The 23,010-nt window shown below is 44.3% G+C and overlaps 1 non-coding gene across 1 annotated transcript; it reads left to right on the top strand.

The window, feature by feature from the left end:
• Window positions 1-4,364: 4,364 nt before the first annotated feature.
• On the top strand, window positions 4,365-4,492 carry LOC116908395. Its single transcript, XR_004388939.1, has one exon. It is a non-coding gene; the product is annotated as a small nucleolar RNA SNORA17 (small nucleolar RNA).
• Window positions 4,493-23,010: the final 18,518 nt, after the last annotated feature.

Here is a 23,010-nt window from a genome sequence, read left to right as displayed (position 1 = left end):
AAAAAAAAAACATTTTCAATGTCCGGGCCCATGAGATGGCTCAGAGGAGAAAAGTACTTTCCATGAAATCGTGACAACCTAAGTTTAATCTCTGAGACTGACATTAGATTGAGAAATCTGACTACTAAAAGTAGTCCCCTGACTTCCACACGCTCTGGGAAGTGCACATAAACGCCCACCCGAACACTGCACTTAACTGCTGTAGTATTTTTCTTTTCTCTTTTGATATTGCCTAAACAATTTAACATCGCATCTGTTTGCAAGTCATACGCGTAACATACTTTAATTAAGTAGGCCAGAGGTGAGTTAGGACCTTCAGGGTAACCCAGACAGGTTATATGCAAATGCTACGTAAGAGGGTCTCAGTCGTCCAGAGACTCTGGTGTCAGCCTGAGGCATAGGGGCACGGAGAAGTGGATGACTCTGAGCTCCATTTTGGAGGCGGAGGCTGTGGGACTGAGGCATATTCAGGGTTTGAAGGGAGGACAAAGGGTAACAAGCATTGTTTCTGACCTGTGCACCCTGGAGGTGGACTGACATTGTCTACCGAGCTGGGAGAACTCTGAAGTAGTCTGAGAAGGAAAATCAAGAGTCGAGTTCTGTACGTGTTGGGTGTGAGACGTCTGTGAGAGATCCAAGAGGAGGTGTCAAGTAGGCAGCAGGATGTATGACAGGGCTTGTCATCCCAGACATATATAGCAGTCATGTACATTTAGATGGTATTTTAAACTCTGGACAGGACTGAGGCAGACATAGACTAGAGACCCAGGATATGTGGAACAAAAAGTAGAAACTAGGGTCCTGAAATAAGGCTCAGCGAGCAAAGGGCTTGTGCCGTCCTCGCGACCCGAGGTGGCCCCCTGGAGCTCACATAAAAATGGAGGCAGAGAACTGACTTCATAGGTTTTCTTCTGACCTCCACACAAGCATTCTGGCACATGTATGCCCCGGTCCACCGTACGTGTGCGCACATAGAGAGTTTCCAAATTAGAGATTAGTGACAGAGGGAGGAAATTAACCTGAGAGACCGAAGAATGGTCAGAAAGAGCCCGGGGAGTCTCAAAAGGGTGTCGTGACTGATCCCAAGGTTGGCGGGTATTTGAAGCAGGGTGAGGAGGGTAATCACACTGAGGGCAACGGTTCTCAGGCACATTATTTGACCTTTCTGAGAAGCTGTACAATGTACAGATGAATGATGAGCTGCCCAGAGTCTCAAGTTAAAGAAAAACTCTAAGTCACATGGGGGGACCTCTGCGCGCACTGATTCTACAGTAGTTTTTGAAACCTTGCTGTCTCCATGGCATCCGGCATTGCTGTAGCATAGCTGTGCTGGTTAGCCAGCAGAGAACTATTTCTATACCAGCATTGGGGATGGAAAGGCGGCTCAGTGCTTAAGAGCGCTTCTAGGTTTTACAGAGTGCCTATGTTCTATCCCCAGCACCCACGCAACAACTCACAACCACCTTAACTCCCGCTCCAGGGAATCTGGTGCCCTCTTCTGGCCTCCGCAGGTACTGCACCCACATACCTCTACCAACGCCCAGACACCGGCATATATGTGACTCCAAATAAAATAAAACATGACAAAGGACAGCCAAGCTAGATTTCCTTTTCACACAAATCATTTTAAAATATGAAGAAAAATATCTTCTTATGCTAAGCCACTAGTCTTCAACGTCACCAAAAGGGTGCGTTTTTTACTACGGGATCCGCTCCGTCTGCTCACCATTTCCTGACACTGTTCGGCTTCTGTGCGACACGCAGGAGTGTTTTTTTTTTTGTTGTTGTTGTTTTCCAATTAATTTTAACTGCAACCCAAGGAGGGACCAAATCAGCACGGTTATTAGCATCTTAGAAACACTGACTCACTTACTGGAAAAGCTTTTTTCCAGCCGGCTCTTGTGGGAATAGTTTCTCAGAGCTTACTGGTGGGTTTTGAATGCCAAAGTGCCATTTAAGAAGGAAAATCATCCGGCAATGCAGGCTTTCCTAAAAGGCAAGAGAAATTAAAAGCTACTAAGAACAGTAACGCATTAATGAAAAGAAAACGAGAAGATTGCATTTATTAAAAATTATGTAAACACACTCGTTTCCGACCCATTATTAATACACTTAGACCTTTCTGCTAAATGCTATCAGCAGGTGGAAATGCAAGACGAGAATGTTCTCAGCTACTGAAACCCAGGCAGACGAGACCTGCGGCTTCCTTTGAAGATAATGATCCGCCCAAAGTTGTTTGGGGATGGCTTTGACCACCAACAATTGCTCCAGAGTACGAAAATTAAACCAGAGCCCGGCAAATACTAGCACCTGAATTTGTTTTCTGAACTCAGGTTAAAAGAAAAATCAGGCAAGAAGGCGGGGGAGGTGGAGGCAGGCAGACCCTTTGAGCTCACCGGCCAGTAAGCGCCACCTACTGAAAGGGCTCTGCGCTAGGAGCTCCCTGCCTCAAAACAAGGCAGATAGTGCCTGAGCAAGGACTCCTGAGATTGACCTTTGACCTATACCCTCATGTGCACACACCTCCACTTGCACCCACTTATGCATGTGCACGATGCATTCATGCACACACACACACACACACGCACTAAAGAAAACTCAATATGTCAATGGTTGAATATTAAAATTAACTTTCCATGTTTGCCTGATGAATCCAAGAAGAACTGAAGAAGTGCTCCCCTGTTGTAAGCCAAATTAAACACGGGGAGATGTGTTTTTTAACCAATTAACTAAAAACATCCACCTCAAGTGTTTTATGGGGCAATAAAGACCATTTTATAAGCAAAAGCAATGCAGTTGTGCTTAGATCTCAATAAAGAGTCAGGGTCTGCGACACAGGCCCGGACTCCTAGCTTCTGGGGAGGTAGGGACAGAAGGACCTGGAGGTGTAAAGCCAGCCTAGGCTACATAGCAAGACCTTGCCTCAAAACCACACAAACACCAAGGCACCTACGAACCGAATTCCCTTGCTTTGTCAGAATTTGTGACAGAAATGTCAAACTGCTGCAGAAGTAGCCTGGAAGAGGAAGGGAGCGCTTGCCATGGAGTGTCCCGTGAGCTGATGCACAGACTCCCACACCAGGCTGTGCCAACCGCAACCTGACCAACACGCTTGTTTAGGTCTTCTCCCACCCAGGTTCCTACTTCCACTCTCTCCCCGTCTTCTCGAGCCGCCCAACAATTCTTTAAAGCAGTAACAGGAATACCGAAAACTTCTATTTTAAAAATTGCAAGTAGATGGAGAAAGGGGATGGATGTTGTAAGAACAAATCTAGACCTTTTTAGGGGTGTGGGGTGCAGAGCTACACAGAGTGCTAAGAGTGGACCACTAGGCTCTCCAGCCCAAAGCCACTCAACTGTCTATAGGATTAAAAAAATGGTAGGATAACTAGTGTGTGTGTGTGTGTGTGTGTGTGTGTGTGTGTGTGTGTGTGTGTGTGAGAGAGAGAGAGAGAGAGAGAGAGAGAGAGAGAGAGAGAGAGAGAGAGAGAGAGAGTGCTGGATAGATGTAACCATTTGGTAAGGCTTGGCAGTGAGTCACTTCTTATCCAGAGAAGAGAAGGTTCCCTCTATCAGTGATGACAGCCATTTAAACCGAGGATCAGATGGCTGGGGCAGAGCCAGGCTGTCAAGTCTCTGTGTCACTAAGAATAGGAATAGCATAATTACCCGTACATGGAGAACAGAAAACACTAGCTCCTCAAGGCTCTCCAAGGAGGTGGCGTCTTAACAGTAAGAAGCCGCTGCTGACCCAGCACTCATGCATCTGAGCTCGTGGATCTGCTCTCCCCCGCCCCCCCCACCCCCGCACTGTTTCTCCAAGTACATCTTCATTCCGATGGCTGGTATGAATTCAAATGCTGGTTCTTCCTTACGGAGCCCTTCTATACAGGTCAATGGCGCCACGTCCAAATTAATTTCGGAAAACAGAGATCTGTACAGTCTCGACTATAGACATGGTTCTCGAAAGATCTCTTAATTGGGGTCTAAGTTTAGTACAAAATGTGGCAGGTGAGTGACTTGAGGTAGAATGTGATGTGTGGAGTATGTTTTAAAAGATTGAGATTTTGGATGAGCGGAATCCTGGACACCATGCGGAAGGGTATCATGCTGCGTGTGAGCTCTCGGGGGCCTTAAGCACCTTGTTTGGAGGTTGCTGCTTAACCCTGTCCTGACCAATGGGCTACAGATGTTTGAATAGCTTGGGGGGGTAGTAGTGGGGTAGGGTAATGTTCACGCATAATCCCAACTCTCAGGAGCTTAGGCATGAGGATTGTGATTCCGAGAGATAGGTAGTGAGATCCTGTCTTAAGAAAAAAGTATTATTTTATTAAAATTATTATTTTATTAAAAATAATAGTCTACCTGCTCCTAGAGGCTTTGCAGGTGTGGCTGCTGTGTCACATGTACGCCAGTAGGTGGCAGAGATGAGCGAGGCTCTGTCGATACTCCGTGTTCTGACCTGTGAACATTCGATTAGCAGCCTAACATTCCCTGGGAAAAGCAAGCCTGAGATGACCTCAAGTCCAGTGCCAGAGGACCCAGACAGAGAGCTATCCTGAGACAACCACCAGTCCAGTGCCAGGTAGGACTGGATAGTCTCCCAGGATGGGGAGCAAACCAGAGATAGAGGAACCCGACCTGGGACCACGGGCGCTGGGTGGGAATGAGCTTAGGACAAATGACTCTCACAAGGGACCACCTTAATGGACTGCAGGGAGTAAACGTGAGTCAACGGCAGACAAACGCTGTGGGGCTGGAACAGGGAGCTAGTGTGAGATAACCACCAATCTGGCCAGGGCTGGGTGGGGGGCAGACCCTGACCTAGATGACCCTTGATCTGCACTGTAACGCACAAGTGGGGTATAGCACTCCTGAGACCACTCCTGAGAGGACCCCAGACACTCAGAGACCCCTGGCACCATTAAGAGGAGCAAACAAGTGGTGGAGAAATTGAAGAGAAAGAGAAACCGAAGGATGCGTGCACAAAGAAGAGAGGCAGAGCTGGAGACCCGAGGGTAGTGAGGAGCAGCCTGATGTGAGCAACCCGTGACGTCACCTGGGACCATGGTGGAGTCCTAGCCTGTGCTGCTACCCAGGGCTAAGGCTGGGTCTGCGGCCCAGCAGCAGCAGGGTTCTGTTATCACCAAAGGCTAAGGGGATGTCCCTTGTCTGGGGACATGTTGATCTCTGAGGGTGTAAGGCTCAAAGTTAAGTCTTAACTACCGGGAGACCCCCAAATGAGACACAAGAACGGAGTTTGATGCAAACGCAAGAGGTTTATTTTTCAGGCGTGTTGGGGTTGACCCTCAATCAGCACCTCATGGCAAGTGACTAGAAGGCAACCCCAAATGGCTATAACAAGCAATTTTTATACTTTTTAGGGATACAGGTTACATCAGCAAGGTAACGGTTTAAACTTATTAGTTAAGCATTTTGACATTTGAATCTATTGGCTAGGAAGTATATGACACACATTCAAACTCTATCTGGGACCAGAGGGTCAGGTGACTATCAGTACATTCTGTGGTTTTTCAGGAATGTTCCTGCTCCTCCCAAGAACTGTGGGTGGAAAATGGAACTTGGCCTAGCCTTGACCCAAGGTGGGAAGCTGGTACTTGGCCCAGTCTTGACCTGAGGCAGTGGGTGTTTGACTGGAGAAAGCCCCTATCGTCCTTCAAGGGCTGTGCAAAACTGGCCCTACCTCTCACCTGGGCATTGTGGGAGAGCTGGCCTTGGAGGTATGTGATCTAGAAAGCTGGCCTTGCTACCTGTCTGCCTTACAATGATGCGGGCAAGAAAGAGCTGCATCCCTACCACCCTTGCAGCCTACAGCAGGCAGTAGAGCTTGCCCTGAGGTTATCAGAGTAGGAAAAACTGGTCCTGTCCCTTGCTGGCTGCAGCCTTTGGGAGAGCAAGCTCTGCACCTCACCTGGGAAGCACAATAGGGCTGACTCTGGATGTAGGGGTCGAGGGTCAGTCAGCCCCAAGGGCATGAGTGTGGGAGAGTCAGCCCTGCCTCTTGTCTGCTGTGCCGGGCCATCAATGAAGGAGGGATTTTCTCTCTTCCCTTTGCCCTCACAACAGGTGGTGGGTGGGAGAGTTGTCCCCAATGGGGTCATGAGAGCAGGAGAGCTTGCCCTGTCCCTCACCTACTGCAGCAGGTTGCAGGTGAGCCTCCTCAAAGATGTTTAAGAGTGTGAAAGCCGGTGGGATGAGCAGCTCAGGTACCTTTCAGGCCCAGATCCAGGCCTTGGAATCAGCTCATCCCAACATCTACCCCAATAGCAAATGGCTGGAGTGGATGAAGGGGCTGGCCCTACAAATCCAAAACTTTAGAACCTCCACCACACAGGTTAACAGCAGGATATCCGAGAGGAGTCTCAGTGAGGTTCTCGTATTGATAGACTAGCAGAAGCTAGAGGCTTCACACCAGACCAGCAAGTCATTGCAATGAATGTTTGCAAGTAAAGAAGTGTGAACAAAAGGGTGTACTGTGGGACACACTATAACACACTACAGTTTTCGCAACGATATTTTTTTCCTCTGATGATGGGAGGTTTGCAAGAATGGAGGGTGGGTATGGGGGGGGAAGAGGAGATGTTTGGGATTGGAGTGCATGATATGAAATTCACAACAAGCCAGTAAAAAGTTAATAAAAATAAAAATCTTACTAGGAATAGTAGCACCTGCTTGCCATGAGTTCAAGGCCAGTCTGTGTTAAAGAAAGAGACTTTCAAAAGAAACCCTTCTTACTGATTCTTTGTGAATTTCACAACATAACACCCCAATTCTACTCACCTTGTGGTTCCTCCATATCCGCCCTTTGCCCTTGCAACCTCCCACAAAAGAAAATAAAAGATTAAAATAAAGTAAATAAAGAACATTTTTCCACGGAAGTTGCCATGCATGGAAGCTGCTTAACAGTTTCACTTACAGATGGTCACTGCCGTGTGTCGTTGGTCTGGTTCACATTCCAGCAGGTCATAAATGGGGAAGACATTGAGGTGAACCCGAGTCGTAGCTGAGTTGGTCAGCCCAGCTTGTACCATTCAGGCCAGCTCACCTTAGTGCTATAGCTGCCATGGGGCGGGGCTGGGTCTCTTGCTCTCACACCCTCAGGACCAGTGTTCTAGCTTCCTTGTTACCAGGACCAGCTCTACTATGTTGCCCAGGCACCAGAGTGCTGCAGCCTGCCATGGGTGTGTGCAAGGGATGGTGTGTGTGTGTGTGTGTGTGTGTGTGTGTGTGTGTGTGTGTGCGTGCGTGCGCGCTTTCATGCTCTCAGTCACTCTCCCACACGTGCCCTCCCCCTCGATCACAAGAGAGATCTTTGTCTCAACTTACGGTAGCCCACCAAAGTAAATGTCAGCCTAAGTTTACAGACATATGTTATGAAGCATACACAAACTATTAAAGGATTACATTTCAAATAATTATTGTATGGTAATAGCATAGAGGGGAAAGTGGTTTATACACTGTTTTTGGAAGTTTTTAAATAGCTAGGAATCCTACAAGCATTTCATAAATACTATAAAAATTAATGTTTTCTAATGTTAATGCTATTTTAGCTTAGGAGTGTGATTTGTAGTTTATTAAGCTGTTTTGTAAAACATTTACAAGTAATCAAAGAAAATGTCCAATTATTTATAGAATGACAGCTAATTTATAGTTTTGCTATGAAACATTTCACATTTTTAAAAGAGTATATATACAATCTAAAGAGTTACAATAGACAGGACATTCATAATGGTCCTATCAGAGTTTGGATATTACACATCTCTCCCTATGCTGAAAGCTTCGTCCCAGCTGGTAGATTTGAGGCTGGTACATCCAATCACCGAGGGGCAATTAAGTCATGGGGGCTCTGACTTAATCAATAGACAAGCCGCTTGATGACATCACTGCTGGGAGATGGTGGGGGCAGAAGGCAGAGAAAGCGGTTTAACAGAGCCATGCTCTGGTAGAATAAACCTTGTCCCTCACCCCTGTCTCTCTCTCTGTGTGCTTCTTGACCACCCTTACACAAGCAACATTACTCTCTCCGCCTTTATCACCACAATCTGAAGCTTTAAAACCTTGAGCCCAAAGAGGAAAAACAAATCTTTCCCTCTCTTAATTTTTCTTCTCTTGGGCATCCTCATAGCGGTGACTTACATGTGCTGAATAGGGAACAGGAATGTGTGGCTATGAGACAGGACAGCTACCAGCTCTTTGAAATCCTAACCCCAATCAGGTTTAAGCACTCATGGTTCTTCATGGATACTTTGTCTCCTTGGTCATTCTCTTGTCTTTATTTGTGACTTGGACAGTTCTGTGCATTTCCTGAGCAATCCGTTGTTTCCTTTGTTAACACTGTATGAAAGAAAGCATACTACATGTATGTGCACACAGACTTGAACTTTTCACTCATTCTGAATACTGAGAAGTCTCCAGGGGTGTGTGTGGAGCTCTGGTTCATCCAGTTGCATCATGGTTTAGAGGCTCAGTGCAGAAGTAAGCCAGTTTGCTACTTTATTGCACACACACATACAATGCAACCATGTACCTTTTTCTTTCTGTTTTCTGATGCTCAAACCTAAATATTTCTGCTACATAAGGGAGCCGCTGACCATTTCTTCAGGCCTCAATGAATGGGATTTTGCTCCTCTGTTGCCTTGCCTACATCTACGTTTACAAAGTCATTTTCCCCAAGTCTGCTGAGTCTGAAAATACATTTTCAGGGTTTTAATGTAAAGGGGAATGGAGAGAAATGGTTCAGCGGTTAAGAGCATGTATTTTTCTTGCAGAGGACCTGATCTCAGTGCCTAATAAGCCTATTAGGTGGCTTACAACTGCTTAAAGCCAGCTCCAGGGGATCTGGTGCCCTCTTCTGGTCTTCCCCAACATCTGCGTTCCTGTGGACACAATTTCATTCCTGCTAAGGCAAACTATCAGTGCATGGGTTCCTGTATCTTTTTTACTGTCATCTGTTTGTGTCTGCTGTACATCTGTCTGATGAGTCACTTGTCCCTCTCTCACTGAGTCATATCATTTATTTATAGTCTGGAGTCTAGTATCTATACTTACAGGTACTGAGAATGCCTTTCCCCCCATCTTGAGATCTATTTTTGTTCTCTTTCTATTTTTTTTTTTTTTAAAAAACAGAACACGAATTCTTAATTTTAATTTAGGTGATTTAATCCATCAATAATTAGTAATGTTTCACTGTATATGTCTTTTTTAAAAAATCATTTCTTACCCCAAATTTAGAAAGTAAAGCTGTTCTATTAAACCACTAGGGGTTTAGTGCTCTGTGTGAATTGAAATAAAATTTATTTTTTGTAGCGCTTGCTAATGAGAAGCCTAAGCCTTGTTATGTGGTGGCCAATAATTCCTCCACTGATTTCCAGCGCCCCTCACGTGGGGATTTTTTTGGAACTCTGTTTTATCTATTGGACTATCCACTTACTCCTGCCTTAAAACCACAGCCTCGATTGCTATGGTTTTATAACACATCTCCATACACTGAATAGCATATGTCTCCATTTTAGTCCCCTTCTTAAGATATCTTAGATAGTCTCGGGTCTCTGCTCTTGCGTACATATTTTTTTTTAAAATCATCTCAAGTTCTCCCAAGTCAAAACAAGCAACCAAAAACTATTAGAAATTTTTATAAGAATTGAATTATATCCAAAGATCCATTTTCAAACGGACACCTTTACAATGCTAAATTCTGCGGTGAACATGGTATTTATATCCATTTTGAGGTTTAATTTCTTTCCAAATATGTCTCCTTTTGCTTGTGTGGTTTCCAGAATGTGTATTTTCCATATCTTGGCAGTTAAAGTTTGTTGTTAATGGAAATGATATTTCTTTCTTAATCTATCTTCTAATTGTTGCTGATGTCGAAACGCAGGTGCTTTTGAATGTTGACTGTTTCTCTCAATTTTGATAATCTCTGCAGTTTTGATATCTTATCCATATCGATCTCCACATATCATGCCTATCCACCTCTCTTGCCAGGTCCTTTTCTCTGCCCCTGTCCAGTCTGTCTCTGTGTTCATCACCATCCCTGCCTCTATCTTGGCACCATGTGCACACAGGCAAGCCCTCAGCAACTTGCGCTCCACCCAGGCCCCATTCTCATTTTTATATCTTCTGATGATTTGGCCTGCTTGTGTCACTTAGAATATCAAGAACCCCATTTGGTAGGTATGACAGGAGCTTTGGTTATATTCGTATGACATGAAAATGTTCCCACTTCTCCACTGAGCTTTGTTTTTTAATTTTTTGGTGACTATTCTTGATCAACCTATGTCAGTTCTCAGACTTGTCCAATAGCTGACATTGTGACCACACTGAGTTTTCCCATAGGGCTTTTCAATATGTATTAAGTTGTTCATATGCCTTACCTCTTTTGATTGGTTAATGGGGTCACTTGCTTGGCTTTTACAATAGACTTAGTTTCCTTTTTTTTTTAACTATTATTTATTTAATGTATATGAGTACAATGCAGCTGTCTACAGACACACCAGAAGAGGGCATCAGATCCCATTACAGATGGTTGTGAGCCACCATGTGGTTGTTGGGAATTGAACTCGGGTCCTCCGGAAGAGGAGTGCTTTTAACTGCTGAGCTATCTCTCCAACCCCCTAGTTTGTGTTCTTTTTTAATATGACAAAAATTTATTTATGAAATATACAGGAGTGTCATTGTAACTTCAAGACCTAAATTTTCCATGTCATTAAATATTTTCTAATTGTTGCTGATGTTGAAACATGGGTGCTTTTGTATGTTGAATATTTCTCTCAATTTTAATAGATAGTTACTATTAATTATTACTATTACTTTTTAAGGTTTTACATGAAATTACTGTTATTACTATTATATTAGTTAAATTACTACTGATCTTTTGACATTGCGATATTGCTAATAATTAGTTTATATTCCTCTATTGAATTTCAAACCAAAATTATATTGCCCTTGTGAGTTCTAGAATATTTGCTACTGTTGTCCACAATTGTTTTTGGAGATTAAAACTCCTTCCTATTAAAAAGCCTTTGCTTTGTTTTTGAAGTTTGACCCTTAAAACCTATGTAGGTCTAGAATTTTCTTTGAGGAATAAATTCTAATCTATTCAATTTCTTTAACAGTTGTAACATCTTAAAATTCTCTATTTCTTCTTGAGTTATTTTGGCCTTTAATTTTTCAATTTTTGAGTTTTTTAAAGTTTTAATTGAAAATTTTAAATTAAAGCATAACTAAATTGAATTTTAACTCAAAATTATTTTTATTTTAATATCTTATTTTATTTTTGGATTTTTCAAGACAGGGTTTCTTTGTGTAGCATTGGTTGTTCTGGAACTCATCTCTGTAGACCAGATTTGGCCTCGAACTCAGAGATTTGTCTGCCTCTGCCTTCCAAGTGCTGGGATTAAAGGTGAGCCACCACAGTCTGGAGACTATTTTAATTTTTTTGTTAAAATTAAAAATTAAATGTTATGTCATAAGTTATTAAAGCTATTTATTAGCTACTTATTATATTTTGAAGATTCCATTTGTGTCTCTGTGAGGATTTGTGTACATAAATGTAGTCCCCATCGAGTCCAGAAGAGGGTGTTAGAATGTAGGCTGTGGAAAGTAACCATACGTGGGGTCTGGGAATCAAACACAAGACCTCAGGAAGAAAAGCAAGCACCAGACTTTATTTTTCAAAAACCCAGACTCTAATGCTGCTAATCTTTTCTAATCATGTTTCCATCACGTTAATTTCGGCCCATTTTTGGTACCTATTTTAAGTGGGTTTTTTTGTTGTTGTTGTTTTTTGTTTTTGTTTTTTTGTTTTTTTTGCTTTTTTCTATGAATACTCAAAATAGAAGCTGAACTAATTAAACTAATATTTTTTCCTCATACAGTATTTGACATTACAAATGTCTCTCTAAAGTAAAAAAGCTGATGTGCATCACTTTCTATGATCAGTCATTTAAAAAGTTTCCTAATTTCTACTACAAAAATTTAGCATTTGGTTTGACAAAATTCTATAAACTATATATACAAAGCATTGTTGTAATAATCACCTGGTTTTCACACGTGCACATCTAATCGCATCTTCTTGGCAAGTTGTACTTCTTGTGGTGTTATTTTTGTGTTTTGCCTGTGATCTCTTTGTCACGTTCTCTCGCCACATTCTTTTGGAAACAATCAATTTTACTTGGTGTCAATAACTTGCCTAAATCACAGAAGGATGAGCAATCGTGACTGAAAACATCACTATTCAGCCCGTTACATTGTGATATTTTCATTCTTTCCCTAGAATCCTACAGACCAGCCTGCCACAGGTGGCTATCTGATTTACAGATTGAATGAGGGTGTCAGCATTAAGCAACATATTCATTATTAGTGGAGTTTTAACATCTCCTTAGTAACTAAAGGGTCATATGAATAAAGGTAATGTTTCCTCACTACTCCCTTAGTGGCTTTCAAGTCCACTCATCCGTGATGGTAATAGAGGACCGCATCTCCCAGTGGGGACAGGTTGGTTTCTGACTCACAAATGATGTCTTGGCTGCTGGTGGAATTTGTGATGGCTGCCAGTGATTCCGTCCTGCTGTGAGTCAACCTCTCAGGCAGGGCGGCTTTAAGGTTGAGGCCAGGGTGAGCTAAACAGCAAGACCCTGCCCACTCCAGAACAGAATGTGCATCATGGTCTCTGCAAAAGTGCTTTGATATGACACCGTGTGATAGACGGAGAGCTGTTGCAGTGCTGCAAGGCATAGAGAGAACCCCGCTCACACCACCACTGCAGGTTCTATGAGAAGCTGAGGCACGGCAGCCATTACCGTTCTCCTCTCCACTACACATCCCAAGTTTTCCATCTTCTATTACCCTTGTCCTCTCAATCAAAAATTAGCCGTGGGTATAAGGAAGCCAGGGACACCATGACAAGAATGGACATAGGGTACTGGTAAAGAAATGGCTTTTGCCAGGTGGTGGTGGCACACGCCTTTAATCCCTGCATTTGGGAAGTAGAGGCAGGCAGATCTCTGAGTTTGAGGCCAGTGTGGGCTACAGAGAGAGTTCCAGGACAGCCAGGACTGCATGGAGAAACTCTGCCTTGAAAATAAACCAAGCAAAGCAGGAAAGAAGGAAGGAAGAAAGGAAGGAAGGAAGGAAGGAAGGAAGGAAGGAAGGAAGGAAGGAAGGAAGGAAGGAAGGAAGAAGGAAGGAAAAGGGAGATGGAAAGAAGGAAAGAAGAAAAGGAAAGAAAAGACGGCTTTTCTACTTCTGGTACCTCATTCATGAGCTTAGATGCCATGCAGAATAATTTAAATAGCAGGCGTTAACAGGCTGGCAAATGTTTATGAGAAATGTGAAAAATCCTCTCCTATGAAAAGTCCCAGACAGATTCTCAGTATATTGAAGTGATGCAGGAGATGTGTGCTTTCATTTTTCTCATTCAGTGTGGAGCATCTAAAACGATGCTTGACTGGTTCATTCCAGAAAAAAAAAGCCCCTCGTGCATTTTGATCACTGCTCTCCAGTGTTTCAAAGGAACCATACCAATCAGTTGCTTACCAGCAAATGCTGTAACCTGCACACTAGACCAGCTATTTTAATTACACTTGAAAAAGACAGAATTGGGAAGCTCTTACAAAACATCCTATTACTCCATCTGCTCAAGCATGGCGAACACGAATTCCCCTTCCTGCACGTGCGTGTATGGAAGGTCATGCCCCTGTGAGCTGCCAGAAACTTGGCATGGTTCTTGGAACGGGGAATATAAGGCAGAACTGAACTTTACCCTCAGTGATAAGATCACACAAGCAGCGTACCAAATGTTTCTCAAGTCATCTTCCAGGAGAGATGTGGTGCAAGGAGAGTGTGGGAAGGTGGTGTTGAAATGGTTAAAATTGCATTTAAGATGGGAGATGCGAGTCCAAGAAACCTGTTGGAATGTTGGCAACCATAGTCGGTCAAAATGTGCCGTGCTCAAAAACAAACAAACAAAGAAACAAACAAAAACCCACGGGTTCTCGCCACAAAAAGAATATGTTTATAAACCAGCAGTGTATACAAAGGATCAAATACTACATTAAGGACAGAGAACACATACAGATTTCCTAGTAAAAATCAGTTGTCTTAAAGAGTACAAATTCGTCTCCTTGAGAAAGAGGCCCCTGAGTTTCCATGGAGTGGGGGGTTAGGGTACCCATTCATCCTATGGCGATGTCCTGTTGGCTTGTCAGTGTATCTTCCCCGGGTAGATGAGTTCACGGACTTTACTCCCCAGACTTAGCAAAGTGCTTGCTTGGCTCATGGTAGGACTTCAAACACCCATCCCATTGACTTGAGGGGAAACTCAACGTTTTCATGAGATATAACATAGATCTAAAATAACCCCCTTCTGTTGCAAGAGCCATTCTGCCTATCTCCTATGACCAAGAGTTTCATCAGAGAGAAGGAAGGAAGGGGGGAAGGGAGGGAGGAAGGAAGGAAGGAAAGAAGGAAGGAAGGAAGGAAGGAAGGAAGGAAGGAAGGAAGGAAGGAAGGAAAGAAGGCAGGCAGGAAGGAAGTAGTTAGAAGTGCATCTCCTCTGCCCACAACTCATCCATGCCAACCTTTTCAGAGGTCTTAGAGATGAGACAGCTATGGTGAGATACAAGAAAAACATGAATATATGTATGTATATATGTATACTTGTGTATGTAGGTATGTGTGGTTTTAAACTAGAATAGATTCCATGTATGATAATATTACTTTCCCTACAAGACATACTGGGAGATGTGGAGGGGCCCTTTAGCAATGTCCTCACACAAGTGTATCTCTACAGTGATCACAGTCACCACCATAGATAGGCAGTTAACTCTTCTAGTGCTTACGTATTGCCCCAGTGCATGGCTTCCAAACTTGGGGGGACACGGATCTAACTACAAATGTGCCCTTGATGTGTTTGTTCTGTGTGGGACTCGAGTACCATAGAATCAAAGCAAGGTTGAAGCTCCCTGGTGTGGAAGGGCACCCACTGTAGCTGTGTTGGTTTGAATTGTTTTCCAGTCAGAGGACAGAGTGACTCACACAGTCCTTCACATTCTGAGAGGCTGGAAGGCCAGGCATCTTCAAGAGAGGCAATGGTGTAGGAGAGGTCCTATTGTCTTACTTGTGACATTTTTATCGGAAAGAACGACAATTATTTTTAAGTGAGAGACGGATTTCCAGCGCTTCCCTAAGGAGCTGAGTTTTGAAAGGAAAACATCTCTCAGTCATCTTTAACAAAGTCATGTAGACCTGCTTAACTCAGAATAACACTCCCGATGTTTTATTAATGGCGTTTGAGGATCCGGGGTGTTTATTTCTACTTCACTACATGTATAAACAATCTTCTTTGCAGCTGACATTTATATGCAGCTCCAAGGCACACGGCTAACTTACAGCTGCCAGGTGTCAATCAGGCTTACCCTCTCCCAATCCCTATCTCAGTGTGCAAAAAGATACTTTGTTTTGGCAAGATCCACATCCATATTCTTTATCTACAGTGTAAACAGTCACATACACTGCCCTGCCCTCAACATTTAGAGTACTTCTGATACAACGTATTCAGCTTTAAAAAAAAAAAAAAAAAGACAATAAACCCTAAAGACCACAGGACACCAGGAGAACGGCCTCCAAGAATCTTCATATAACTCTACTTCAGAAAAAAAAAGCAAGGACACCCACAAAACCATCCAGATCAACTTTCACGGGGCTCCAGTAACTAACCAGAGGTTTGAAGCAATCAGTCGGGAAGCTTTTATTCGGGAGAGCTCTCTCAAGCAAACCAGTTATATCTAAGGGGGAAGACGTCAAGGGCTGGGCCTGTGTCTGTAGCTCAGTGGTAAAGATCTTGCCTTGTGTACACAAGGTCCTGTGTTCAATTCCCTTGACTGAAAACAAATAAAATGGAAGAAATGTTGCAACAACGACAACAACAAAAACCTCTGAGGGTTCGGGAGATGGTTCAGTGGGAAAGGGCGCTTGCTATGCCAACTTGAGGACTTGAGTTCAAATCCTTAGCACCCATACAAAAACCAAAACAGTCTCTCATGCCTGTAAACTTAGCACTATCGGGGTCATAAGGATGGAGAGTCTCTGGGGCTTGCTGACCCTTGGTCCGGTTTCAGGTTCAGGGAGAGACTCTGGGAACGGAGAATAGTGCGGTAGATCAGAATAACCGGCATGCGGAAAAAGAGAGGTAGTCAGAGAATCACGTGCCATTCAAACCCATTCAGTTCCCAGTCCCCTGTGTCTCACTGGCAGCTACAGAAACCAGGAACCTAGACGCCATAGAGATAGCAAAAACGAGCCCGTGCCTTCAAAGTCCCGGAGAACTATCATGTTGGGGGTGGTGAAAGAGGACGCTGTAAGGTAAGCCTTCATGAGGTTTTGACATGCTCTAAGGGTTAGTATTGGGCCACCCAAAGATATGCTAGAGATAACAAGTTGTTCTCATCAGTCCGTTTTCTGGCTGGCGTGGCTGTTTAGGGCCCCTTGGCACTTTATGATGACGTACGACCCCTCCCACCCCCCACCCCCGAATGTTTAAAGAACTCTTCAGGGCTCATCTTAGGTTTCAACTGGACAGGATCTGGAATCAACCAAAAGGTAAGCTGTTGTGTGTTCCTGGGAGAGATTTTCTTGGCCAGATTATGTCAAGTGGGGAGGTCAGCACCAGATAAAAGGAGCTGGAAGAAAGAAACTTGCTTTTGCCTGCCTGCCCTCATCCTCGCTGGCGAGTTCATCTATGTCTTGTTATTGGCTGAGGTTGCTGCATTCCTTTGCTGCCATCAGAACTCCTGGTTCCCAGGGCAGACTGAATACCAGTGGCTCTCAGGGAACCTTTCAGGCTTTTGGCAGCAGATCGGGGCTGTTGAGACACCCAGCCTTGTGCACTGAACTACTAGGTTATCGGGCTTGCGGGTGTGAGGCGGCCATCTTTGGACTGCTCCGATCCTATTGTGTAAGCCAGTCTAGTAAATCCCCTTTACTTTAGGTTCCTGGTTCCAGTTCCATTTCTCTGGAGTTGCTAAATAACGCTGCTTCCCACCAGTCCTTGTCTCTGAACGCTCCCACCACCCCCACTCCCAACAGCAATCAGGGTGATTATTGGAGCTCTGTGAAAGTTGATTCTGGCTGGTTTCGCTGGTGTCCTTGCTGCTTGTCTGGCATAGAACATTTGAAAATCCTGAGAGGCTGTCCCTCTGGTGTCCTGTGGTCCTTAGGGTTTGTTGCAGCATCCTGAACTTAACCAATAGCAGCACCACCCTGTGAACCAAGTTTTTGATATGGGGATTTTAGGGGGTAACCAATCTTAAAACTATAACAGACTATTAGTGGGGCTCTAGAAAGCCATATAGATATATAGTAGGGCCGTGTGCATGCGAGCCCAGGCCTGTGCATATTCCCAAGAAAGACCTACAGTCTTACCTCCAAGTCTTTCTCAAGGAGAAAATGAAGGCTAAGGTAAAATGGTAAACTAGCTGGCTGGGCGTTGAGGACACACTACAAATGTACACTGAGACGGTTTTAAGGGAAACAGTCTCAGAATTTGAATGAGCACTTCAGACATGCTAGGCAAGAAGACTGAGGGTCATAGTAGTTCTTAGCATCAAAGGAAACGTCTGTCTGATCTTTGACGTCACCTCTAACCTAACCAAGCTGAGTGCTCAGTGGCCACAGCTGAGAGGGAAGACAGATGCTAAGCAGTTGGCTCAGAACGTCATTCGCCAGTCTTGCCTTGAGACAGCAAACCCAGAAGGCACGAGGAGACTGCAGAACCAATGCGCTCTATTTGAGGCGTCCGCTCTCCTGAGGGGTCTGCTGTGTTTGAGGAGTCTAGTTGTTCAACCATAAAAATGCAATGTGCAAAGAAATGAGAGACCCACCCCCACCGAGGGAAACGAAAGCAAGACGTCCCTAGGAAAGGCCAGAGGCAAAGCCCTCAAATAGGTGTAAAAATTGCTCAAGGGAGGGCAGGCATTTGCAATTTGCCCGCCCCTTCCAATTACCGGTAAGAGTATGCCTTGCTCAGCTCCCGGCTGTGGGACTCCAATCTCTTCCTCATCTTGACATGCCTGCCAGTCTGAGTTACAAATCTCCTCCTGCCTTTCTTTTATTAAAAAACAGCTCTCACTGGAAGCAGGATCTGTCTATTCTTATAGTCAGGACCACCATCTATTCTTCCTTTATCCCCTCTTCCTTCCTTTTAAAAAATGGTATCAGGTATTATGCAACCTGAACTTCTGTAGTTCAGAGAGGTCTTGAATCTGTAATCCTTCTGCCTCGGCCTCTTAAGGTTTTATAATGCCAAGACTGGCTCGGAATAATTTTATTTGAGGGATCTTAAACGTAATCCTGTCTGGGAGAAGCTTTTCAAAACAGGCCTACAATCCCAGGTTCTCTGATTTAAGGCATGGTGTAACCTTCAGAAGCTACCATTCAACCAGGGCTTTAGCAATATTCCCTACATTGAGGTGTAGGGTCAACGCAGTTCGCAATAGAATCCCAGATGTAATTCCCCCCAAGAAGTTGAAGAGAGGTTTTTTATCCTTCAACAAATGATAATTGGAACCCTTTAGTGGGAATGTCACTGTGCAGTGGATTGTATGAGTTCTAGACACGACGTCTGAGGCCTACACAGGAGAGAGGAGGGAAGAGATTCAGAAACAGAGACAGGATTATACAACGAGAAAGTCCTCTGACAGTGGTTGAGCCTGGGGTCATGCAGCTGCAAGTTTAAATATGCTCGGAACATTCCGGAACAGACAGAACTAGACAAAAAGGAAAGACTCTTTCCTGGAGACCTGAAAGAGGGTACAGTCCAGTTGGCACCTTGAACTTGCCCTTCGAGCTACAGGAAGCAAGAGTGTGCATCTCCGTGATGGTCCCAGGAACCTGTGCAGGATCTCTGACCTATAGTTATCACCAGCCCAGAAAACTGATCAGTGTTATTTTTCTTAAAACAACCATCTTTGATCCAATGGGTGTGCAATGCCAGCTTATACACTTCAGGGCATGTAAAATATAACTATTTTTCCGCATCTGGACTTAGGTTCTCTAGGTGGTAGATTACAGCCCCTAGTTAATTCAGTACTAACTACTGACGAGGCTTCTGCTGTCTTTTCCTAAGGCTTTATCCAAGATTAGGAGGCTTACAGATTAGCGAGGTAGAGGAATGTTCAGTGTCTGTCTACTGTGGACATTGGACCACATAGATGGCTATGGGTCACTGCTCTCAATGTGAGGTGTTGGGGTGATGCTGGTCCCACACACCCTTGACTACACAGGAAAACAATCTGTTGGCTCTCGAGGTGCATGCGCACTGTGAAGCTGTCTCAGGCCAATGTGCCTTGTCACTCCCAGCACTTTGCTTCTGTGGCATGCAAAGGACAGCTTTCTACCCTGCAGAGGAACAAAGTGTAGATCCTGTCTTTGGGTCCTGAGGCTTCTCTGGATTTACCCTGGAGGATAGTTAGCAGGCATGGGCTCTTTTCTCTGGGAAATGCAAGGTTTTGATGCTCTGATAATTTCTCTCCCTCTCTCTCTCTCCCCTTTTGTTCTTCCTCCTACATAGAAAATCTTTTTCCCCTGGGTGGTGAAAATTGCCTTTGACTTACCAACGTTCTTCTAAGTTTGACTTTTTCTAAGCCCGGGATTTCTTTCCTCATGCATTATAATTTTTTTTCTTAAAAAAAAAAGTCAGCTTTGTATTTTGGAACTATTTTAGATTTACTGAGAAATTGCAGACCGTGTGGAGAATTCCCGTAGGCTCACTGAGTGTCCCTGTTATTAGACATCCTACATGGTACCTTTTCTAACCAATCTACATCATCATCAACAGAGCGTCTACTTTATTCAAATTTCTGTAATCACTTCCCAATGTCCTTCTGTGTCCAGGTTGATGTTAGGTGTCATATCATATTCAGGCAACGTGTCTCTTTAGACTCCTCTTGGCTATGGCATTTTCTAAAATTTCCTTGTTCTTTTATGACCCCCGGCAGACACCAGGGGTGCTCATTAGCACACCGTTACAGAAACCTTACAGAATAGCAACCATTGGGACTTGCCTGCTGCTTTTCCTATAATTAAACTAGGACTCTGTGCTTGAAGGAGAAAGATCACAGAGGCCAAGGGCCGCTGTCATCCCAGCACATTGATGTGACTTATACTGTTGATGTTAACATGGTGTCTGACTTCACGTTAGAGTTCTCCATTTTGAAGGAGTTATTGGTTCTTTTCTTCCTTTCAGTATTAAACCCTTTGGAAGGAAAATGGTGGGCACAGGTCACCCTTAAAGACGGGATGGATGCTTGGCTGTAACTTCGTAGTGCAGAACATCTACACATTCCCTTTGTTTGGGTTTTTGTTCTGCAAGGGTTCTCTGGGTGGCCCTTGCTGTCCTGGAACTCGCTCTGTAGACCAGGCTGGCCTCAAATCACAGACCTGCCCACCTCTGCTTCCCGAGTGCTGGTACTAAAGGCGTGTGCCACGACCACTTGGCAGCATACACATATCTGAAGTTCTGCCCGAAAAATCTGATCATATCTCCCATTTATTCATTCGTTTACATCAGTTTGAAAACTCAGAGGTTTATTTTACATCTGGAGCTGTAATCTAAGCCTACTTTATCCTATTTTTCAAATCCTTCCAATATGACCATGGATCTTTAGCCATTGGGATTCTATTACTCATTCAATATTTCTTCCAGCCAGGTCTGTTGGCTCATCCATGTAGTGCCGAGTTTGGAAGGCTGAAGCAGAAGTGTTATTGTGAGTGTGAGGCCAGCCTAGGATACATAATGAATTTGAGGCTGGTCTGAAGTACATAGTGAGACAGTATCTCAGAATTCCTCCCCTAAAATCATCAGGAACATTCAAAATATTTAAATACAAAAAAATCAGCAGTGGCTTAAACACATATATTTGAATACGCATGCATATGCACACACGCGCGCACGCACACACATACACACGCATACACACCCCTACTGGCCAAGAAAATGAGCTCCTTCTCTGTTCTCCACAGCCCTCACCCTGCAGCTGAAGCTTCCGATGGCCTCCCTCCTCCCAGCTGTCAGGAAGTCACGCGGTGCCCCACGCTGCAGCTGGAATCCTCACCTTGTGGGTATAACCCACCCCAACATCTTCATTCTTCAAAGCAAGAGCAACAACGGAGTGCGTGTCCCGTGGGAACTGGAACACCCAGGCCCCTCACATTGCTTTCACTCATAAAACTTGTTCTAAACACACATGTGTAAAAAAAAAAAAAAAAAGATCAGACATTTTATTTGGACACAATTTCAGATAATAATTGGACGTAACTTATACTTTTAAAAGGATCAACAAGAGGGCCCGTTGTTCTTTTATACCTTACAAAGCATTAACCTTTTGTTCAGTTTTCCCAATTCTTTTTGTTTAAAAAAAAAAAAGGTCTCGCTCTACCCTTTGCTCTTCCTCTCTCAACGTTCTCAACAATCTCCCTGCATTATGGTTACCTCTTACAGCTGCCTCTGGCCCTCTATTGCCAGTTACCCACTTTCTCAGGACCACGTATGCAACCCAATCCATCAATCAGAGCCCAGGCTCTCAGCATCAAGACTGGAGGAGAGTAAGGCCTTAATGTCAAACGCAGAGCCCTTGATGAGCCTTTTCTAGCTGTGCGGAGGAGACCAGCACGAGAAGGGTGGCTGTACGCATAGGATGGAGGTGCTTACAGAAGAGCAGCAGTTTGGGACAGGCCTTCCTCCATGTGCTTACTGCAGCAAGAGTCAGGCATGATTTCATGCAGAAGAGTGGGGCGAAAGTCAAGCACACGGACCTGGGGCTGTATGCTTGCCCAACACATAACCCCATGGCACAGAGAGCAAACCTTCAACAATAAAAGCACTAAGCACAAGGACAGAGAAACGGAGCAGGTGCTGCTAGGCATATGTCTCAGGAACAGACTCCCCAGTGGGGTAGAGATGCTTGCCGATAGGAAATCCCTACCCGTAGGCCTTGGTGTCAGTAAGCCGCGAGGAGTCGCCAGCCGGTTGTATGGCTTCTTTAAATGTCTCTCACATCTCGTGGGTATCTCTTGTTTGCAGTTATTCCTTCCTGCGTCTGCTTCTCTCTACAGGGTAAAAGGACCGTCAAGAGGTAAAGAGCGCAGGTCTTTGCGCATAGTTCAGTGCCCGGTGAAAACAAATACAAGAGTATAAGCGGATCCATTTCAAATCCAACTTTGAAGCCTCACCTGTAGCCAGCTTTTAATACAACGGGATCTTGCTCAAGAAGTTTTGAGCTGTAATCTCTTTATCACAGGCGTAAACCTTTTGTAAGGCCACCGTGAAGAGTAAAGCAGATTATACAACCAAAGCACAGATGCCCGGAATAAAATAAAACCCTAGGAAGGGCGGTGAGCTGCCCCAGCAAGTAAAGGTGCTTGCAGCCGAGCCTAACAATACAGCCGAGCCCGACAATCCTGAGTCTGGTTCCCACACCCCACACAGTAGATGGACAGAACAGACTCTGGCGAGTTCCCGTAAGTGTTTTGTGGTATGCACCCCTACCCTCGTTAGTAAGTAAATGCAAAAATAAAAATTTTAAAACCGGATGTAAATGATTATTATAATGAATACAGTGCCTGGCACATGGGAGGCATTAAATAAAAGGTCACTGTTATGACTTTGCTTATTAATAATATGGTGGGTTCTTTTTTTATTTGAGGGATACTACTAATAGAAAAAGTGTGCTAGGCATGACAGGTGACTGGGGAGGGCCATCTTAGCGTCGCACCAGAAGCAAACGGTGGGCTCCTTGTGTGCACCAGTTAACGAGATTCTTCAGCAAAGTAATTCTGTCAGGAGCAATCTCATTCCTAGCATCCTAGCAGCTGCTAGCATCAGGCAGCCGGGGAGGAAATCCTTCCAAAAACCTCTAATCCCATCAGCAGACCTCGCTCCAAACTTTATTCACCCAGCAAAACATGAGTAAATGATTCAAGGTAGAAAATCAA

The sequence above is a fragment of the Rattus rattus genome, chromosome 8 (assembly GCF_011064425.1).
Source record: "Rattus rattus isolate New Zealand chromosome 8, Rrattus_CSIRO_v1, whole genome shotgun sequence".
In the NCBI taxonomy this organism is placed as follows: domain Eukaryota; kingdom Metazoa; phylum Chordata; class Mammalia; order Rodentia; family Muridae; genus Rattus; species Rattus rattus.
Note: the sequence above shows the minus strand (reverse complement) of the source record. Positions and strands in the feature narration are given on the sequence as shown.